General features: G+C 42.3%; 1 non-coding gene across 1 annotated transcript; it reads left to right on the top strand.

Annotated features, from left to right (window-relative positions):
• Positions 1–1,183: 1,183 nt before the first annotated feature.
• Positions 1,184–1,347, top strand: LOC132249710 (U1 spliceosomal RNA). Its single transcript, XR_009461275.1, has one exon. It is a non-coding gene; the product is annotated as a U1 spliceosomal RNA (small nuclear RNA).
• The last annotated feature ends 17,287 nt before the right edge of the window (positions 1,348–18,634 follow it).

Here is an 18,634-nt window from a genome sequence, read left to right as displayed (position 1 = left end):
AGAACAATACTGTATCAACCTGCAGAGAACTTGGAAAATGAACCACAGGTTGGAGAAGGGAAGAGTTTGGAAAAGGCACTAAAAAGTTCACCTGTAAATGTAGGCCTCTAAAGCTAACTGCAGTTGCACTCCTTCTATATCCCATTTTGATTAAGAGATTCCAAATGTGGAATCTTCTCACTTTGTCATATAGCATGTGATACATAAGAAAGAAGACAGCCAGACACCCTGGCAAATCAAAATAGGCACCTTGGCTAGGTACAAATGTTTGGGGATGTTATGTGGAGGTTAGATACTGTTAAAAATGGCCTTCCGATCTAACTTAGTTCACCCAGGTGCAGACCTTATACTAGTTAATGTATCTAAGTGCGAGCTGTACAGAAGTTCAGGACAGTTAGATCGGTTTAAAAATGGCCAAGTCTGCCAAACCTCCCATCTTACAAGCCAGTCCCAGTGCCACTTTTACTGGTGTTCGTCACTTTCAATTTAAAGAAAGCTCACATCCCTGTCCAAAAGCCTTGTAATCAGAAGGCTAGCTTTCAGTAGATCTGGGTAGGGCTGTTTAAAGAAAGGCTAAGGCAGCAGCATAATTTGGGAACATTACTTTCAGGCATCAACTGAAAGTGGGTGGGTTCAAGAATGGCATCTGCCACTGCTGCTGGCCTGTCCACCCCATGCCACACAGGACATAAGTTTACATCTCTGATTTAAGCTTGTGCTTCTACATAGAAGTTGCCACAATCTAAATAGAGTGCAGAAGCAATACTCATCTCCTGCTCCCATAGGTTTCAATCATCATTGATATTAAATTCAATGTATTTTCTGACCTTCTCACATTTTCCTTTCAAATATGCCATAGTTTTTTGGGGTTTTTTTTCTTTTGTTTGTTTTTTGTATTGGCAACATTTAACTGCACAAGAAATGCTGTTCAAGGGGGTGATAGAAATTTTGGCAACTGGGTAAGGTCATATGGGTTTTTGATTTTTGAAGGCCTATATGGATTGAGTCATAAGCATGTTACATTAACTGGATTCATTGTTACTAATATGATCAGTAATGAAATAGCATGAAGTGGAAGTTTCAACTGTCATTTCTACATTTCAGAATTGACATTCTATTAAAATGAAAGGGTTGTTCATAGATTTGTTAGGATTATTTCAAGAGGGGAACGCACATAATCAATTTATATACCTGGCAGGGGAGATACCTTGATCCAGTAGGAGGTTTTCCCAGGGTGAGGCTCGCCCCTTGCACTCCGGGCGTGCTGACCCCTGCGATTTCCCCAAATGCGGGAAACTCTACTGCATAATTTGTGGTAGTGGGGGACTGCGTTCGCGCTCTCCCCCGATAAAAAAAAAAAAATAAAAAAAATTCTAAAGGATTAAAAAAAACTAATTTAAATAAAAGTTTACATTTTGGTCAAAACTCTGTCCAAGTACAAGCAAAGAGTACCCAGTTCCTTGGCTATTGATTCAAGGAATATACTGGGCCTTACTTAACAGTTCTTTCTACATGCTAGTGATATTTCTAATCTCATTAGACTCAATTATGTAGCTGATCAAGATACCCAACAGAGTGTAATTTTAGCAAAATCTGGAAAAGATTTGGGCAATACTTGTAAGTTAGAACTGTTAAAAAAGGTAATTTACATCTTTCTTGAAATTTCAATATGTTGATATTATAATGGGGAATGAAGGCATGAGGGATATGAAATATTCACTGAAGTCATCACAGAAGTTCACATGAACAAAACAATGACTATTTATGAGATGAATCTGTTAATAAACTGAATTGAAACACTTCATTTAGATGTTTCCAGTAGAAAATTCTATTGAAAAAGGTCTTTTACTAGAAATGTTTGATTAACCTCCTTTTTGACGGGAAACATCTTTAGTTAAAAATCTTTGAAAAATCCTTAAGGGTAGAAATTAAGGGGCAGTTGAGAGGAGAATTTATTTATGACAGATAATGGTTTGAGAGATTATTGAAGAATGATCCAGAAACCTTATATGAATGTTTTTAAACAAGTAAACTGCACAAAAACAACAAATGAGAGAAAAGAGCCAACCTGAAAAGTCACTTTCCCTGCCCCCCCCCCCCAACTATTAAATTAATGAATTTTTGGGTGAAAGAAGTATCTTGTTGAAATGCACCTACAAGTCACACAATTGTTTTAATATTTTCCTGCTGAGCAACTGTCAAGGAACAAAGTACAAACTCAGATGTTGCTACAAGTGAGAAACTTACTCTCTGCTTTGGCATTCAGTCCTGCTGTAGCAGCCAAGTGTGCTCCTAGAGGGATTATTGTTGTTATTTCTTGCTTGAGATGTCAAAGAAGCAGGCAGACAAGTGTTGTTATAAGTGATGAAGTCATAAGTAAATGGTGGTTTTCCTGACAGCTGTTATTCCTCAACAGTGTAAATTGCTTGATATTGTACCGTTGGTGTGCATAGTAAAGTATTTTGCTCAGAATTAGTAGTTATCTGAAAAGTAGTGTAAGAGTGATGCAGCTGTAATGGTTCAGAGACTATACAAGAGGCAAGGATTTCTTCAGGTGTTATCTTTTATTATCCCAACTACATAGTTGGTCCAAAGTTAGACAAGCTTTTCAATGCAAGAGGTTCTTCCTCGGGGCTGAGGATCCCCAACCCTGTGGCACCCTGTGCATTGGCAGCTCCCCACCCTAGCTCCCCAGCCATAGGCTCCACTGCTGCAATATGCACACGGGTACTCCGGCCCCCATTCTCAATTCACTGTCATAGTCTCCCCTGGCACCACATTGCACCACTCCCTGAGGTGGGAGCAGAAGCTAGAGGAAGGCGGGAGAGCCTAGAGCCCCACTGCTGCAGCCAGAACAATGGAGGTGGGCCTAGGGAAGGGGGCAAAAATGGGTGAGAGCCTGGGTGCTGCAAATTAACCCCTCATGAGCTGCACGTGGCCCACAGGCTACCAGCTGAACAGCCCTGCTGAACAATCATCATTAGGTTGTTTTTCTCCTCCGTTCTTGAGGGTAAAGTTTGTATGCAATGGAGTTTGGGTTTTTGGGGTCCCACCCATATCTTGTTGTATAATTATGTTAGAGAAGCCAAGGTCAAAAAATTCTGCCTTATACTAAGAATAAACTGGGTGAGGACTGTGACTGTAATTTTTCTTTCAGAATCATTTTATTAAAAATAAGTCAAGTAAAAACTTATCTCTGTTTGTTGACAGCGTCTTCTTTATTAGGTTAATTAATGGGAAGTCAAATTAAATTAATTAGAGACTTGTTTGTTTGGTCTACAAATTGTGTTACTGGTTAGCTATTAACTGCCTCTCCCCCGGCCGTCTTATTTTGTATCTTCACCCCATTTTCAATAGAGATGTTAAAAAAAAGTTGGCTGGCTGCTACATAGCTGGCTTCATGGAAGCAGAGTCGCTCTGAAAAGACAGAGAGACTTCTATGAATTTTTATTTTTCTTCCCGGGAGAACTCTGGATGTCTACCTACAATCTACTGACTGCCAATCACACCTGATAGTTGGTGTGAATCTTGATACTGTCAACACCTACCTCAAGTTGCAGGGGTAGTCAGGCTTCTCCCAAAGATAACTGCCGCTAAGCTCTGGCAATCTCATTAATAATTGCCTGGATTCAGATTTTCCTCTGAAGGAGGCGTTTCATAGTTTTTGGGGGCTAGAACAGACCTTACAAATCATTAGGTTCAGCCCTCACTTTGGCAGGAAAGACTGCTGGGGTCAGATGACCCCAGCATGATAGACATCAAGATGCTTTTTGAAGATAACCGGGTTGGGTGACTGTACCACCTGAGGGAAGCCTGTTCCAAACCCTCAGTACTCTATTGGTAAAGAAGTTACTTCTTATGTCTAGTCTGAAGCAATCTTCAATCAACTTGTGCTCATTATTTCTAGTCCTCCTCTGGGATGCCTTAAAGAATTTTGTGGTAATGCAATTTTCAAGATATGGGTGACTAAGTCTTTTATACCTGTTCTCTTAGTAAGGGCTGTCAAACAATGATCTGCATTACTGCTAACTAAAGGAGATCTCCAGTGTAAGAGGCCTGTGGTTTTGGAGACAACATTTGGAGCCACACTGTGCTTACAGATAGCACTTCTGCAGAACTTGAATCTGATCAGAAGCTCTGGCAATATCAGGTGTCACTCAATTTCTTTTACCACTCATATATGACTTTATGTCCATCTGCTTAATTGAGTTCACTACTTATTATTATTAATTTGTACTCTATATCACTGATGATTATACAAGTCATGAAACAAGACTCATTACTGAGCTAGGCACCATACAAGCAGAAAACAAAACATCAGTTCTAATCCTTGAGCTCTTATGATTTAAGTATGAAAGAGACCACTAAACGGGGTACTACAAGGAAACAAGGTAATAGCGGTCAACCCGATTAGGCAGTGCCTCAACCTATAAGCACCCCAAAGCACATTATTTTAGTATGTGTTAGGGAAAAAAAGATTTTATAGATGGGAAACAGAGAATGACGAGTTAGATTTGCAGCTGCTCCCAAACATGAGAGCACCATGAGGGAAGGAATAAAGGGTTTTGTTGGTGAATAATCACTGTACAGCAACAGCCAAGGAGCCCAGTATCAGTACTAAGTTTGTAAAATGTAATCATTATCTATGGCTGACACAACCCTTTAAGTAAAAAGGGCATTGCTTCATAGATTAGCTCTTTGATACATTATTTTATCAACTGTGGGCCAGAGTCAACCAACAAAATGGGATCACAGTGCTGTTCTAATTAGGTAAGCATTAGCTCTATGCCATCACATTTGACCTTCTTGAATAAATGTATGCGTTGGGGATGTTTCTGGGAAGAAGGGTGTACCTATCATGTCACTGGAAGCTAGACATTCAAACAGATGCCTCAGAAACCTGCACATTTTGCTAATTGCTACAGAATAATCTTACAGACCATGTTTTTAGAGTAATTCATTATACGGCTAAAGGCATATTTAACTTGGCACTTTCTTGGTGAATTTTAAGGGAATCTTAATTGTGTGGTTTGGAACTACATATAATGGCCAGGTAAAGACATTAAACTTTTACCAGTATAAGAAATCAGAATCCAATCTATACCTGTAACAGAAGTTTGGCACACAAAACAGTCTATATGCGTAACAGAACAGAAGTTCAGTGCACAGACTGATTTAAAAATGGAAGAACCTAATCTAAGATTTGCCCTCACAACCAAAGAGCGAATGTGTGTTCTGTTCACTACCCACTTGAACAATGCTGCTTACAGACAACTGCATGACTTACATGGATTCCACCTGGGCTTTTTGAATGTCTGTACCTAGCCAATATAGTAGATGACAGAACAGAATGGATGGTGATAAAGTAAGATAAAGGTACTTTAATTAGTGCACTTAACAGTTACCGTATAAGTCCCACTAAGGGTTGTTATTATTTAAAAAGATTCACATCTGTGCTTTAAATCAATGGTTTCATTATCTTACTCCATAAAAATGCTCTACTATTGCAACACACACACACATTATATATATATATATATATATATATATATATATATAGGGAATTAGAAAATATGCATTTTATACTGGAGGCAGATCTTGGGGAATTAAGAATGTGCTTAATATATAAATGGACTGCTAATGTTCTCAGAAACAACTTAGGCTGACTTTTCTTTAGACTCATTCAATAATTTAGATTAATGCATTTCCAGGCTTTCATTTTCCTCCCATCTTAAGAATGATTATTCAGCTATGACTATTATGCATTACAATCAAAATTCTGCCACAGTATACTAGCTTTTACCTGAACAATGGCATTTTGTAATCCTTCTTATTGCTGAAAGCTAGGCATGGAACAGCAAACAGCCTTGTTGTAACTGACTAAGAATAAGACTTGAACAAGGAAAAGGAGTGTTTTTCATGACGAGGAAACTGATTTAGTTTTCAAGAATATTAAAGTTTTGGTCAAACAGCAGCAAAATACTAGCTTGATCTGAAGGGCAACACAGCAGAAAGCCCTGCAAAAAGAGTAGACGAGAAAGATTTAAGAACTTCTTGGTTCAGTTGTCTGACCGCAAGCCTCGGAACACATATGTAATCAAGGAAATGTACTGCTAAGTTCATACATCAGACCAAGGGATGGTAGATTCATGGCAGAATGTGGTGGATTTGGTGAAAGGATTAATTATCCAATCTACATAGCTCATGCATGTTATCAATGTTTTGCCAATATCTATTTCTATATACTGTTGGATTAGGGTTTCTTCCTTTGCCTGCTAAAAGGAACTTCATTTTAGGGGGACAAATACTGAGTGAAACTGTGAAGAGTAAGCCTCAAAAGTATGAAGACCCAATCTGATCTGTATCCAAATCACAAAGCGTCTTGTATAGAATATTCCAGATCTAATTAGAGACTATTAACAGTCTCTGCCTAGCAAAGACAAATATTCTGATTCTCACCTCCCCACATAATAGAAATCAAATGAATAATGCCACTGCAACTAGGGGATCTGATGCCCTATCCTATTAAAATAACAGTGGATATTCAACAGAATTTACCAGGGTTTGGCTTTATTTAACAGTCCTCAAGACTAAATTTGAAGAAACATCACTAATACAGTATATAACAGAAATTGTTCAAAACATTAACCTCAACCATGCCTTAGCACAGGTCTTCTACCTTCAAGACTCCTTGGCCTCTTGTTTTGTCCTCTTTTAGTATTTTTGGTTGCATAGTATTCATGTTTGTTCAACAACTGGTTAACTCCTGTTGAAAATAGCTGGTCTTAATCCTAGATGTGGCTATCTATTCATTAAAAACACCCCCAAAATACCTACCACCCACCCACCCAGTGTGGCTAAACTCTACTATGGATAAGAGGTAGAAAGGCAGGGCAAAGTGGCACATTAGATAATACTTCCACCATTCACCAGGTCAAGAGTATCCCATATTTTTTAATTTAAAGTTTTCCCAACTGTAGTCTGTAAACAAGTATGATCATTCTCAATGAAAAATTAAAATAAATCCCATATAGTTAAATCTTGCAGCTACTGTAAGGTTTTAAATGCAACTTTTTTGACATTAGACTCTGCTCTTAAGTTTTTTCACTAAGCTATCCAAGTTAAATGTAGTGTATTGCAGCAAGCACTAAAAGTACAAGATTTATATTCCAAAGAGAAAAAATAAATCTTGTGCACTTTTATATAGTGAAAGAAATCTGACCTCAATTTATTGCCAGCTTCTCTGCTGTACACAGGCTGAATGACTTGACAAATGCAACATAATGACAGAGGATTTAAACTGTCATTCACAAGGAAAATAGCTCTCAAGAGACTGACTATATTATGTCTGCAGATTTTACCCATAAGTTATTTAATTTTCCTACTGACATCACTGACTTTTACTCAGCAGGTAATCGATAATGTAGGCCACAAGATGAAAATCTTTTACATTTCATTCTCCATTTATGAAATATTCCTATAGAATAAGAGTGAGTGTATTGATTTTTGGCCTGTACAGCTGGCATCAAGATCCTGGTTTTTCAATTACAGTGCCAAGTGTGTGAACTGTTCAAATTGTTGATTTAGAAAGTCTGTATTCATGATCAATTAGTTAAGGCTTTTAGCACACAAGGCCACATGTTTTCTGCAACAAGCTGGACTTAAATTCTGTAATCTTCTTGGATTTTACAGCATTCTTGTGGAAGTTCTCCAATAGTTTCAGATGAAATTTTTGAACACAGGATGTTGCTGCACTAAGGCTGGAAAAGACTCATATAATCAGTACACTTGTCCCCATGGTGTGAAGGAGACAAACGCACACAGCCATAGTGTGGGTTGCAATCTGGCTCCCCCCCAAGGAACTGCCCCAGTTTTATTACAGTCCCCTGAGTACAGCCTGTCTAGCAGGTGTGGAGGACCAGGACCAGATTATGCTACAGCACTTGAATTGTTTTACTGTTAACCCTCACGCCAGAAGGAGAAGGAGAAGGAGGAGATGATGAACAAGAATAACAACAACACCTCTCACTTGCTCTTACTGCCTTATATTACATGCTGGGTGTGTCTACACAAGACACCAAAATGTGCAGTTCACTATTATACTGTGCATTAGTACACCATGGTAAAAATGAATGCACTAATGTGCAATAGAATTAGTCTACTGTGCATTGTCACAAAAAACCCGCTCGCCTTTGCTACAGTGCATTAATGCAGGCTTTGTGTACTTCATATTTACAAGTACTAAACAATGAACAGCAGCAAAGGCGCGTTAATGAACAGGTAGGCTGTGTATGTAATTAGGACTTCACTAGACAGCTGGTCAATTCAGTGGTACTTTAGCTCATCATAATTTACAAATATTGTCATAAGACACAGGTTGAAAGAATTGTAAAAATTAAAGGCTAGGGGATGGGAACACTTATTAAAAGTAAAGCATGTGCTACAATGACTAGTAAAGATAAGAGCTCATGATTGTAAAAAGGTATTTCTCAAGATTAGAGACCTAGGCTGCAGTGTGAGGGTATGTACTAGAGCAATAGAGTTTTGGGTAGCCTGCTGCTTTATATTAATCCTTACCTCTGTTCAGGGAGGTATTTCTGCAAGATGGAGAATTGCAAAAGGCTAGGAATAAGAGCTGTGTCCTAACATGCTGAACTATAAATGGTTCGCTTCATCAAACAATGGATGGGAAAAGTCAAAGAGCATGTACTATCTTAAAACAAAGTATCTGCTGAGTAATGGTATAATCCTTCTGGTATATGTGGAAGCCATTCCTGGAAGAAAGAGAAGAAGAACACCTGCTTCCTCATTTGTGCTGGATGTTAATAGCCAGTGGTTTGTGGCTGACGCTGTAGGGGTGGAGGAGGCTACATTAGTGCCAAGGGGTGCTGTGATAAGGGGCTCAAGAAGCCCTGCAGCACTAAGGTTGCCACACTAGACCCTTGAGCCTGAATGAAATTGAGAGCTAGAGCCTTGGAGTCAAGCGCTAATTAGTGGGGTTTTTGACTGAAAGGCCTAGCTAGAGAGAAAAGGGGTAAGCCCGCAGTGGCTGAGACCCCAACATAAAGAAAAATTTATAAAAAGTATCTGTGAGACTTGGGCTACAGTATAGGGGAGGAACAGAGACCACAGATAGCGCCCCCAGGCATTGGGGCAAGAAAATGGGCATCCTCCCACCTAATTAAGATAATGAATTAGATAACAATAAGGCATGGCAGATGAGAAGGTGGGCAGTTGGCCCAGAAGCAGATGGGTGGGGCCACTGGTAGATGGGCCTGAGAAGACCCCATTACTTAAATTATACCATGTTACCAAACAGCTTGGAATACAGTTTATAACACCATATTCAGGAAGTACTACACTTTGAACACAAAGTAATAACTCAAAAAAGTATTCTATAAAAATACATGCCAACACAGGGTGCAATCCCACAGTTAAAAACTTCTACAGACTTTATGTGAGTTGCATCAACTTTAGAGTAAAATATGGGCTGTATTGGTAGGACTACAAATTAAGTGAATACTACATACAATTAAATAGCAGTGAAAGCTATATTTGTATAGAACAGTAACAGTAGAAGAGAAGGATTTGAAGCTTATATAGTGACCTAGGAATCAGGAAGTCTAGATCTCTTGCTGGTGCAAACTTACATTTTATATTCATTGTGGCAAAGTGGGGCTCCCCACCTAGCCACAGTACTAGGTTCCCCACTTGCCTTTGGGCACACCTCCCACCTGACTCTCCTGTCATGCCTTGTTCTTATTAATTAGGATGTTAATTAAGTGGGAGGCTGCCCATTTTATCCCCCGATGCCAGGAGGCGCTATCTGCAGCTCTGAACCTCTCCTACACCACAGCCCATGCCTCGCAGATGGCATCCAGCTGTTAGTCACACCAGCCCCACACTGCACTCCAGAATTCTCCTATCAAGACCCCACTTTGATCCGTCCGCTCAGGCAGCCTACTCCGCCATCATTTGGGCTGCCAAGCTCCCTGTAGCCGTCTCTCCTCTCGGGCATGGTCCCCCTGGGAACTTTGGCCACACAGGGCTTGGCCTCACCTCCAAGGCCAGGTGGGACCACAGGGCCTCAGCTCTGGGCGTCCCTCACAGTGGGCCCCTGGCCCTTTTGACCTTCCTGGTCCTGGCCCCAGCATTGATCAATCGACAGAGTACTCTACCTCTGGCCTCTCTCACTAGCACCACTCTCTGTCCCGGGTCCACCATCCTGGATGTGGGAGCTGGGGTACCTCACACTACTACTGGTACTCCAGGGTCTCACAGGGGACTTTCACTGCCCCCCTGGAGCAGCAGGTCACGGTGATACTTAAGATCTTACTTTTGACCCTCACATGGCCTCCCAGCAGTGGAGGACTTACTGGGGTCAGGACTTGCCCCTCTCTCTCAGGCTGAGCCCTCTTTACTCAGCCTCTGGCCCCAACTTCAGTCTCAGGCATCCAAAGACCTACCTGGGCCTACTTCCTTCACTCAGGGCCACCCATCTCCACCCCCTTCACTCAGGGCCACAGGGCTTTGCTCCACAGTGGGCTCAGGTGGCCATAGCCATGCCTGGCCCCAGCTACCTTTCCTCCAGGTCTTGCACCCCACACAGGGCTCAGGTGGCCTCAGCTGTGCCTGGCCCCCAACTACCTCCACTGTTACTTGACCCACCTGAATGTGAGGGCTAGGGTTAAGGTGCCCCTACCTGTATTTCACTGGGGTGATAACTGGCCTGGCATTTCCTGGAGGCTCCCACACCACTGAAAGCCCCACCAGGCCACCCACTCCTGGCAGGGTACAGTTTTAGGTCAGGACCAGGAGCCTTCTGACCATCCCCTACAGCTCCTCCCTTACCTCCAAGATGATACAAGTAGCCTTGCAGCCAGGTAATGTTGCTTCCTTCCCAGCCAGCAGGGAACTGAGCTCTTTATATAGGCAGCCAGAGATCTAAAATGACTGCCTCAATCAAGCACCTGCTGGCTGCTTGGCTCTGGTCTTAAAGTGGCAGGCACCCACAGTGCCCTGCCACACATCTTCCCCTTTAAATGGTACCAGGGGAAGGTTTCCCTTGCTGCTTCTCCAAAACAGGCCCCTCTTGAAGCCTGCGAGAGCCCTCAAGTGGCAAAGGTGCTCTGCTACACACTTCTCCACTAAAAATGATCTGGGGGGCTTCACTTGACTGCCTTCCCTGCTAGGCTCTGCCCCACCCTACTGCAGCCCCTGCCACGTGGCACGTACCCCAAAGGTGCTCCACCACACTCATATCATAAACGACTGTTATTTTTTATTTTATGAATATAGGAATGGAAGGGGCCTCTTGGGCCATGAAATCCAACCCTCTACCTCAGACAGCCATTTACCAAATGATTCCCTAACATTGCCACTTCATATCCTCATACACAGTTACAGGACAGAAAACCAGAAACATCTAGAGCATGCCATAGATAAAAATGAGAGGAAAAGCACTGCCACTGCAAGTGACAAAAAGAAGTAATTTATTAATATAAACTCATAGAATATTTGGGAAGAGGAGCATGGCTCATAGTACAGAGGAATGCAAAATATACCCCACAGGTAGTTTGACCTAGGGGGATTTTTTTTCCTGACCATAATGTTGGAGATTGTTATGACTTTAAACAGAAGAGCAGGAAACTTTAACTAAATTGGGAGGACTCTGGCCACTTAAATTATCTGTTCAATATGGTTGAGAAGTTTCTAGTTTTGATATCTAGGCTAAAATTCAGGTCTAGGCCATAATTTCTGGTCAAACTCAGGCAGCATATTGTCTGATAAAGTCCCTAGGGAACAACTGAGGAGATGAGGTTTTATACTCTTGCATCTGTGATTAATATATTTTGAGATCTTCCTGAGAACAATTTGATAGTATTTTACAGTCAGCTGGTACTTACCCTGATACTATTACTCTTTCCCCCTTAGCGGTTAGAAAAGCAGGATCCAAGCTGTTTAAGTGGGATATTCTCAGGGTTTCCTGCTGTTTCCACCAATGCCGGGTATTTGCCAAAAATGTGGCCCTAGGCATCCTGTCTCAGTTATACCACTGACCTCCTGTGGGACCTCTGACAAACTGCTTTGCTTCTCCGTGTGTTTGTTTTGCCTCCTACCTTTTGTATGCCTTCTTAGATCTAACACTAGACTTATGGTTAGCTGCTGTAAGCTGAAACATGTGGCTGACTAGAGGATAAGAACATAAAAATTGCCATTTACTGGGTTCTTCTTGCCCAGTATCCTGTGTCACGCAGTGGCAGAGAATGGCTGCTGAAAGGGAAAGTGAACTGGGTATAAGCAGGGTTTTTTCCATATTCCTCTCTCACTTGCAGCCTCCAGCATTAGGTCTAGGAAATTCTAATTCAGAGGTTGTATCCCTAACTACTATGCTCAGTAACTACTGATGCACCTCTCCTCCAATAATTTGTCCACCCCTTTTTGAATCTGGCTAAACTGTCATTTGGTGGCAGTGAGTTCTGCACTTTAATTACATGTTGTGTGAAAAAACCTCATCCTTTCATTAGTTTTAAACTTCCTACCTACTAGTTTTATTTTGTAACTTCTCATCCTTGTACAGTGTGAAAAGTAAATAATAAATTCCCTTCTTAATTCCAAACATTTTGATCAAAGCTACCTGAACAGGAAGGTGTTTATTTTTAGATTGTAATCTCTTCAGGGAAGGGACTTTCTCCCCCATGTTGTTTGTTGAGGGCTTTCTCGGCTAAGCATTGGATATTCCTTTAATACAAACTAGCCAAAATACCTGCTTAGCATGGGTCGCGGTAATCAAATGTTAATGTTTTTAGTGTTCATTAGCCACTTCTGTCCAAGCTGGGTTGCAGGTGAAGTTAATGAAGAGATCAGGGCGGCCATAGTTTTGCACATATATCATGGTATCCTGAGTCTGCTCATGCATGTAGCAAGGTCCACCTGTGAAACTGGACAGCAAGATGACCAATTGGCCAACATTGGCAGCATCTCCATCGCTGTTCATGGCATCCCTGAGGTGAACATAGTTTTCAACTCTGAGTTTCTTTTGGTTCATTCAAATGAATCTCAACCTTTCTGCTTCAATTTTGGCATACATGTCCACAACAAATTGATGGAAGAGATCTTTGCATCGTAAGATGTGACTGAAACTTCTAGCTCGCATAATCATCCTGTAGGCATAAAAGTTCATGGCAGAAATCTTCTTTTGAGTTGGCAGCCCTGTTGCTGGGTTTGTTTGTTGCAGTTCTGAATGGTAGCCATCATCACCCTGCCAGAAAATTAGTGAATACTAAAGTGCATCATATGATCGGTGTGTCTCAGAAATTCTCTGGAGGGAGCTGTTCCTGAGTTGCAACACAATGTCTCAATTGCCATGTTGTTCACTAGCCAGAATGACAACCACTTCTGATGTTGTGGGTGCATTGAAGCACCGCTCATACTCACCAGCTGGAGTTTTGTCTGCATGAATGACAACATTATACTCTGGAGTCATCTTCTCCATGGCGCACTTGAAACTGTGAACATAGTTGTTTTCCTTGTGGAGCATGTCTTGCAACTGCAACACCACCTGCAGGTTGGTTTGAATGACATTGTTGCAATGCTGTTCAGCCTGCTTTGTATTGTCACCCATAAAGTAGATCTGCAGGAATTTGGGCTCTTCATTTAGGAGTGGCATCAGACTGCCAATCTGATGATAAACCTGGCCCTGCACTTTAAATGTGGGCATGTAGCCAGATTCTCTGATGTCTTTTATGGTGCCAAAAGATGCCATTTGGAAGCATGAGTTATATCTAACATTGTAACTAATGGATCAGAACAGTAATCCAAGGCTGGATTGTAGAAGAATGCAGAGTTTTCTTTTTCCCTCCAGGTCCGGTTCCTGACTGCAGCCATTGCTGCTCTATTTGCAACTTGCTGTGCATGAGTTTCAGTTGCTCTGGATGCAGCCATTGCTGCTCTGTTTGTTTGTTTGTCATCTTCCAACTTGCTGCTCTGGAGTCCCAGCTGCTCTGGCTGCAGCTTTTGCAAGTTGATTTTTGGAAAATTTGCTTCTTGTAGATTACCTTACAGGGAATGCCTCTCACAATCCCCTAATTAGTCCCTGAGAAGGCCCAGTATGGTTTTCTCCCTGGATCTTCCTTAAGCCCTCACTCCACCTGCAGGTACTTCCAGGTCCTGTTAACCAGTCCCAGCCACAGCCCTTAGGGAAATACTCCTAAATGCGGAGCCTTCTCTAGCTGTACTGGTTGAACTTGGCCTGGAGCTTTGAGCTTTGCTAAAGAATGTTTTGCACATTCAAATTTATTCTCCTTCCTGGGGCTGACCTGTCACAGGCGGTTATGCAGTATAGACCAATAAAATTGGTAAAATTTTTTGAGCCAAATCAAAAAAAATAGCACCTAGGTGCATGCCCCTAGGGTCCACTTAGTATGCATGCAAAGTTTCAGGTCTCTAGGTATCATGGTTTTGGAGCTATGGTGCTCACGCTCGCTCACTCACTCAAGCACGCACGCACGCACGCACGCACACACGCACGCACGCACACACACACACACACACACACACACACCCCCTTTTATTAATATAGATTCCAAGTGATCTGGTTTTGCAACTTGATATAGAAAAGATACACCTGGGAGCAGTAAACTCCAGAGCAATAAACTCTGGAGCATTAATTACAGGTGTAGATGCAACCTGTATGAAAAATGTGGTTAAAGCCTGAGTCTCAGCTGAGACAGCAAGGGACTAACTAAAACAGTCTTGCCATGGCTAGTTTAGCTTATCCAGAATAGCTTTTCAAAGTAAAAAAGAAACCTAAACCTAACTGCAGTGATGTGCGAGAAAGTGTTGGGATGAGAAAAGCTGAAAGGTCCTTGTAGCATACATCTTAAATGTGTGTGGGTGGTGATAAATTATAATTATATGTACCCAAGCAACTGTGACTTGCTGCAAGCTTTGCTCTTCTGCAGTTTATTTTTCTGTCATTCATAAGTATGGAGAAGAAAATGGCTACAATCTACTGTGATTGCTTCCAAAACTTGCTTCTGCTCCTATCCCAAAAAACAGCATTTATGAACACAGGTGAGCTGGACTTCTTATATTTCATAGCTTTTCTTTTAAAAATAAATTTTGCATATTTTTACTTCAAAGATAATGTATTTTCCTCTAATGGGTTATGACAAACTGCATTTTGTTATTAGCGTACATTTTGTTATTAAATAGTTACCTCTACTGCTTGCTGAAAATAACAACATTTCATTTTACTTGAAGTATTGGATATTGAAGGTGCAAGCACTGGCACTGGCTTCCAATGCAAGCAACTGTGGCAACAAAAGGTCTGATTTCAACTCTAACCCAATGATAAACAACATGTATGTTGAGACATGTTGGTATCAGATAGGTTGATGTGGTTCATGATAACACATCCAAAAACACAGGTATCAATCACCCATCTTCATAATACATGCTTATTACATATGCTTTTATCTCCTCTCTCCTTAAAACTTTTGATGCCCCAACCAGGAACAAGAGGTTGACCAGGAATTCGCCAGGGAACTGGCTGAGGCTACACACTCTCAGTGCATGGTTGTCATGGGAGACTTCAACTACCCAGACATCTCATGGGAAGAGCACTCAGCCAAATCTGAATGGTTGCAAAGCTTCCTCATGTGCATGGACGAACTTACCTGATTCAAGAAGTCTATGGACCCACAAGAGGTAAAGCACTACTGGGCCTAGTACTGGATAAAGGGGATGATATAGTTAGCAACCTAAAGATTGAAGGAAGCAGGGAGACAGTGACCATGAGTTGATCCCTTTTACTATCCACCGCAAAGCTGGCAAGTCAGTCAGCAATGCAGAAGTCCTCGACTTTAGGAAAGCTGACTTTGATAAGCTCAGGAGGCTAGTTGTTGAGGCCCTAAGAGACTATGACTTGACAGGGAAAGGAGTCCAAGAGTAGTGGTCACTCCTTAAGGGAGCGATCCTGGAGGCACAAGGGATGTCCATCCCATCTTGAAGGAAAGATAGCAAAAGGACACAACAACCACCTTGGCTCAGCAGGGAACTTGTGGAGCTCCTGCATCTAAAAATAGAGGCTTATAAAGGATGGAAGATAGGAATCACCACAAAGGAGGATTACTCTGCACTGGTCCATACCTGTAGGGAGCGAACCAGGAAAGCCAAGGCTGAAACTGAACTCCACCTGGCATATCAAGGACAATAAAAAGTCCTTTTCTAGATATGTGGGGAGTCAGAAGAAAAGCAAGGGTAACATTGGACCCCTGCTAAAGCAAATGAGACAACTGACTCCCAAGAAAATTCTAACTTGCTTAATGGGTACTTTGCGTCGGTTTTTCCATCAACCCCAAGTATCCACTTTGCCTAGCAAGATGCAGGACAGCCAGGGTAAGGGTGAAATTATATCCAGCATCAGTGTAGACCTTGAAAAGGAACACCTTGAGAGGCTGGACACCTTCAAGTCAGTGGGTCCTGACTGATTGCACCCCAGAGTACTTAAGGAGCTGGCAGGAGTCATAGCCCAACCACTGGCCAAGATTTTCAAAAACTCTTGGTGCTCAGGTGAAGTACCTGAAAATTGGAAGAAGGCCAATGTGGTGCCCATCTTCAAGAAAGGGAGGAAAGTAGTTCCAGGAAACTACAGGCCAAGCATCTTGACCTCAATCTTTGGTAAGATTCTGGAAAAAATCATCAAATACTCCATTCTTAACAAGCTATCTGATGGCAACATCCTGAGGTACAGCCAGCATGGGTTTGTTGCAGGTAGGTCTTGCCTTTACCAATCTCATCTCCTCCTACAACCAGGTGATGTATCACCTGGACAAGGGAGAAGAGATTGATGTCATATATCTAGACTTCAAAAAAACCTTTGATTTGGTGTTCCATGATCTCCTCTTGGAAAAAAATGGCCAGCTGTGGTCTTGGCTACATCACAGTCTGATGGGTAGTGAATTGGCTCTGAGGCTGGATGCAGAGAGTGGTGGTCAATGGAAGCAAATCATCATAGCGTTCTGTGACCAGTGGTGTCCCCCAAGGCTCTGCCCTTGGATCTATTCTGTTCAACGTCTTTATCAACAACGTGGATACAGGTGTCAGAACTGGACTGGCCAAGTTTGCCAATGACATCAAACTTTGGGGTAAACTGTCCACTCCAGAGGATAGGCTGGTGATCCAGGCTAACTTGGATAGGCTGAAAAAGTGGGTGAATGCAAAGCTGATGACATTGAATACTGACAAATATAAGCTACTCCACCTTGGGGGAAAAACCCCCACAGCATGCTTGTAGGTTTAGCAGTGCTATGCTCGCTAGCACCAAGGCCAAAAGGGACTTGGGGGTCATGACTGAACACAAGATGAACATAAGCCACCAATGCGATGTTGGAGCTGGTATAGCAAAACAAACTCTGGCTTACATCCATAGATGCTTCTCAAGCAAATCTCAGGATGTCATCCTCCTGCTGTACTCAGCCTTGGTGAGGCTGCAGCTGGAGTAGTGCATCCAGTTCTGGGCTCTACAATTCAGGAAGGATGTGGAAAAGCTTGAAAGAATCCAGAGGAGAGCCACACGCATGATCAGAGGGCCGGAGAATAGGCCTTATGAAGAGAGGCTGAGAGCCATGGGACTCTTCAGCCTGGAAAAGCGCAGGCTCAGGGGAGACCTGGTGGCAGCCTATAAGTACATCAGGGGTGTGCATCAGGATCTGGGGGGACATCTGTTTACCAGAATGCCCCATGGAATGACAAGGACCAATGGTTACAAACTCATAGTTTCATAGTAGCTAGGATCAGGAGGGACCTGAACAGATTATCTAGCCTGACCCCCTGCCACAGGCAGGAATGAATGCTGGGTTCACAAGACCCCAGACAGATGATCGTCCAACCTCCTCTTGAATATGCCCAAGGTAGGGGTGAGGACCCCTTCCCTGGGAAGTTGGTTCCAGATTTTGGCCACCCTAACTGTAAAATATTGCCTTCTGATCTCCAACCTAAACCTATTCTCCAACCAGCTTATGACCATTGTTCCTCGTCACCCCAGGTGGTGCTGGGGAGAAAAGAATTCTGCCTATTTGCTGTTGATCCCCCTTGATGAGCTTGTAGGCACTCCTTCAAGACCATTTTAGGCTGGACATAAGAAAAAACTTCTTTACTGTTCAAGACCCAAGGCCTGGAACAGACTCCCAAGCACCTACTCTGGACTCCTTTAAGAAGCGTTTGAACATTTATCTTGCTGGGATCTTTTGACCCCAGCTGACTTCCTACCCTTGGGGCAGGGGACTGGCCTCTATGATCTGAGGTCCCTTCCAGCCCTGATGTCTATGAAATCCGTGAAATGTCAGGCTAAGCTGGTATAGTCTTTGAGTACTGTGGCATCTATTGCCACTGGATGCTCTTTGCAAAATTCAGAGAATGGTAGGACATTTATATTAACAAGGACCTCTGGAATTATCTCAGTTAATGCTTAAATAGTTGGTGGTGCTAGTGGTAAGGAGCAGTTTAGCAGTACCACATTAAGCATTGTAAAACAAGTAGGGGCCTACCCAAATCACGGTGGGTGAGACAAAAGGATTTTAATGGGCCACTTGTGGGGTACTGAACTGATTTTGCGGTCTGTTTGCAATGA

The sequence above is a fragment of the Alligator mississippiensis genome, chromosome 3 (genome assembly GCF_030867095.1).
Source record: "Alligator mississippiensis isolate rAllMis1 chromosome 3, rAllMis1, whole genome shotgun sequence".
In the NCBI taxonomy this organism is placed as follows: domain Eukaryota; kingdom Metazoa; phylum Chordata; order Crocodylia; family Alligatoridae; genus Alligator; species Alligator mississippiensis.
Note: the sequence above shows the minus strand (reverse complement) of the source record. Positions and strands in the feature narration are given on the sequence as shown.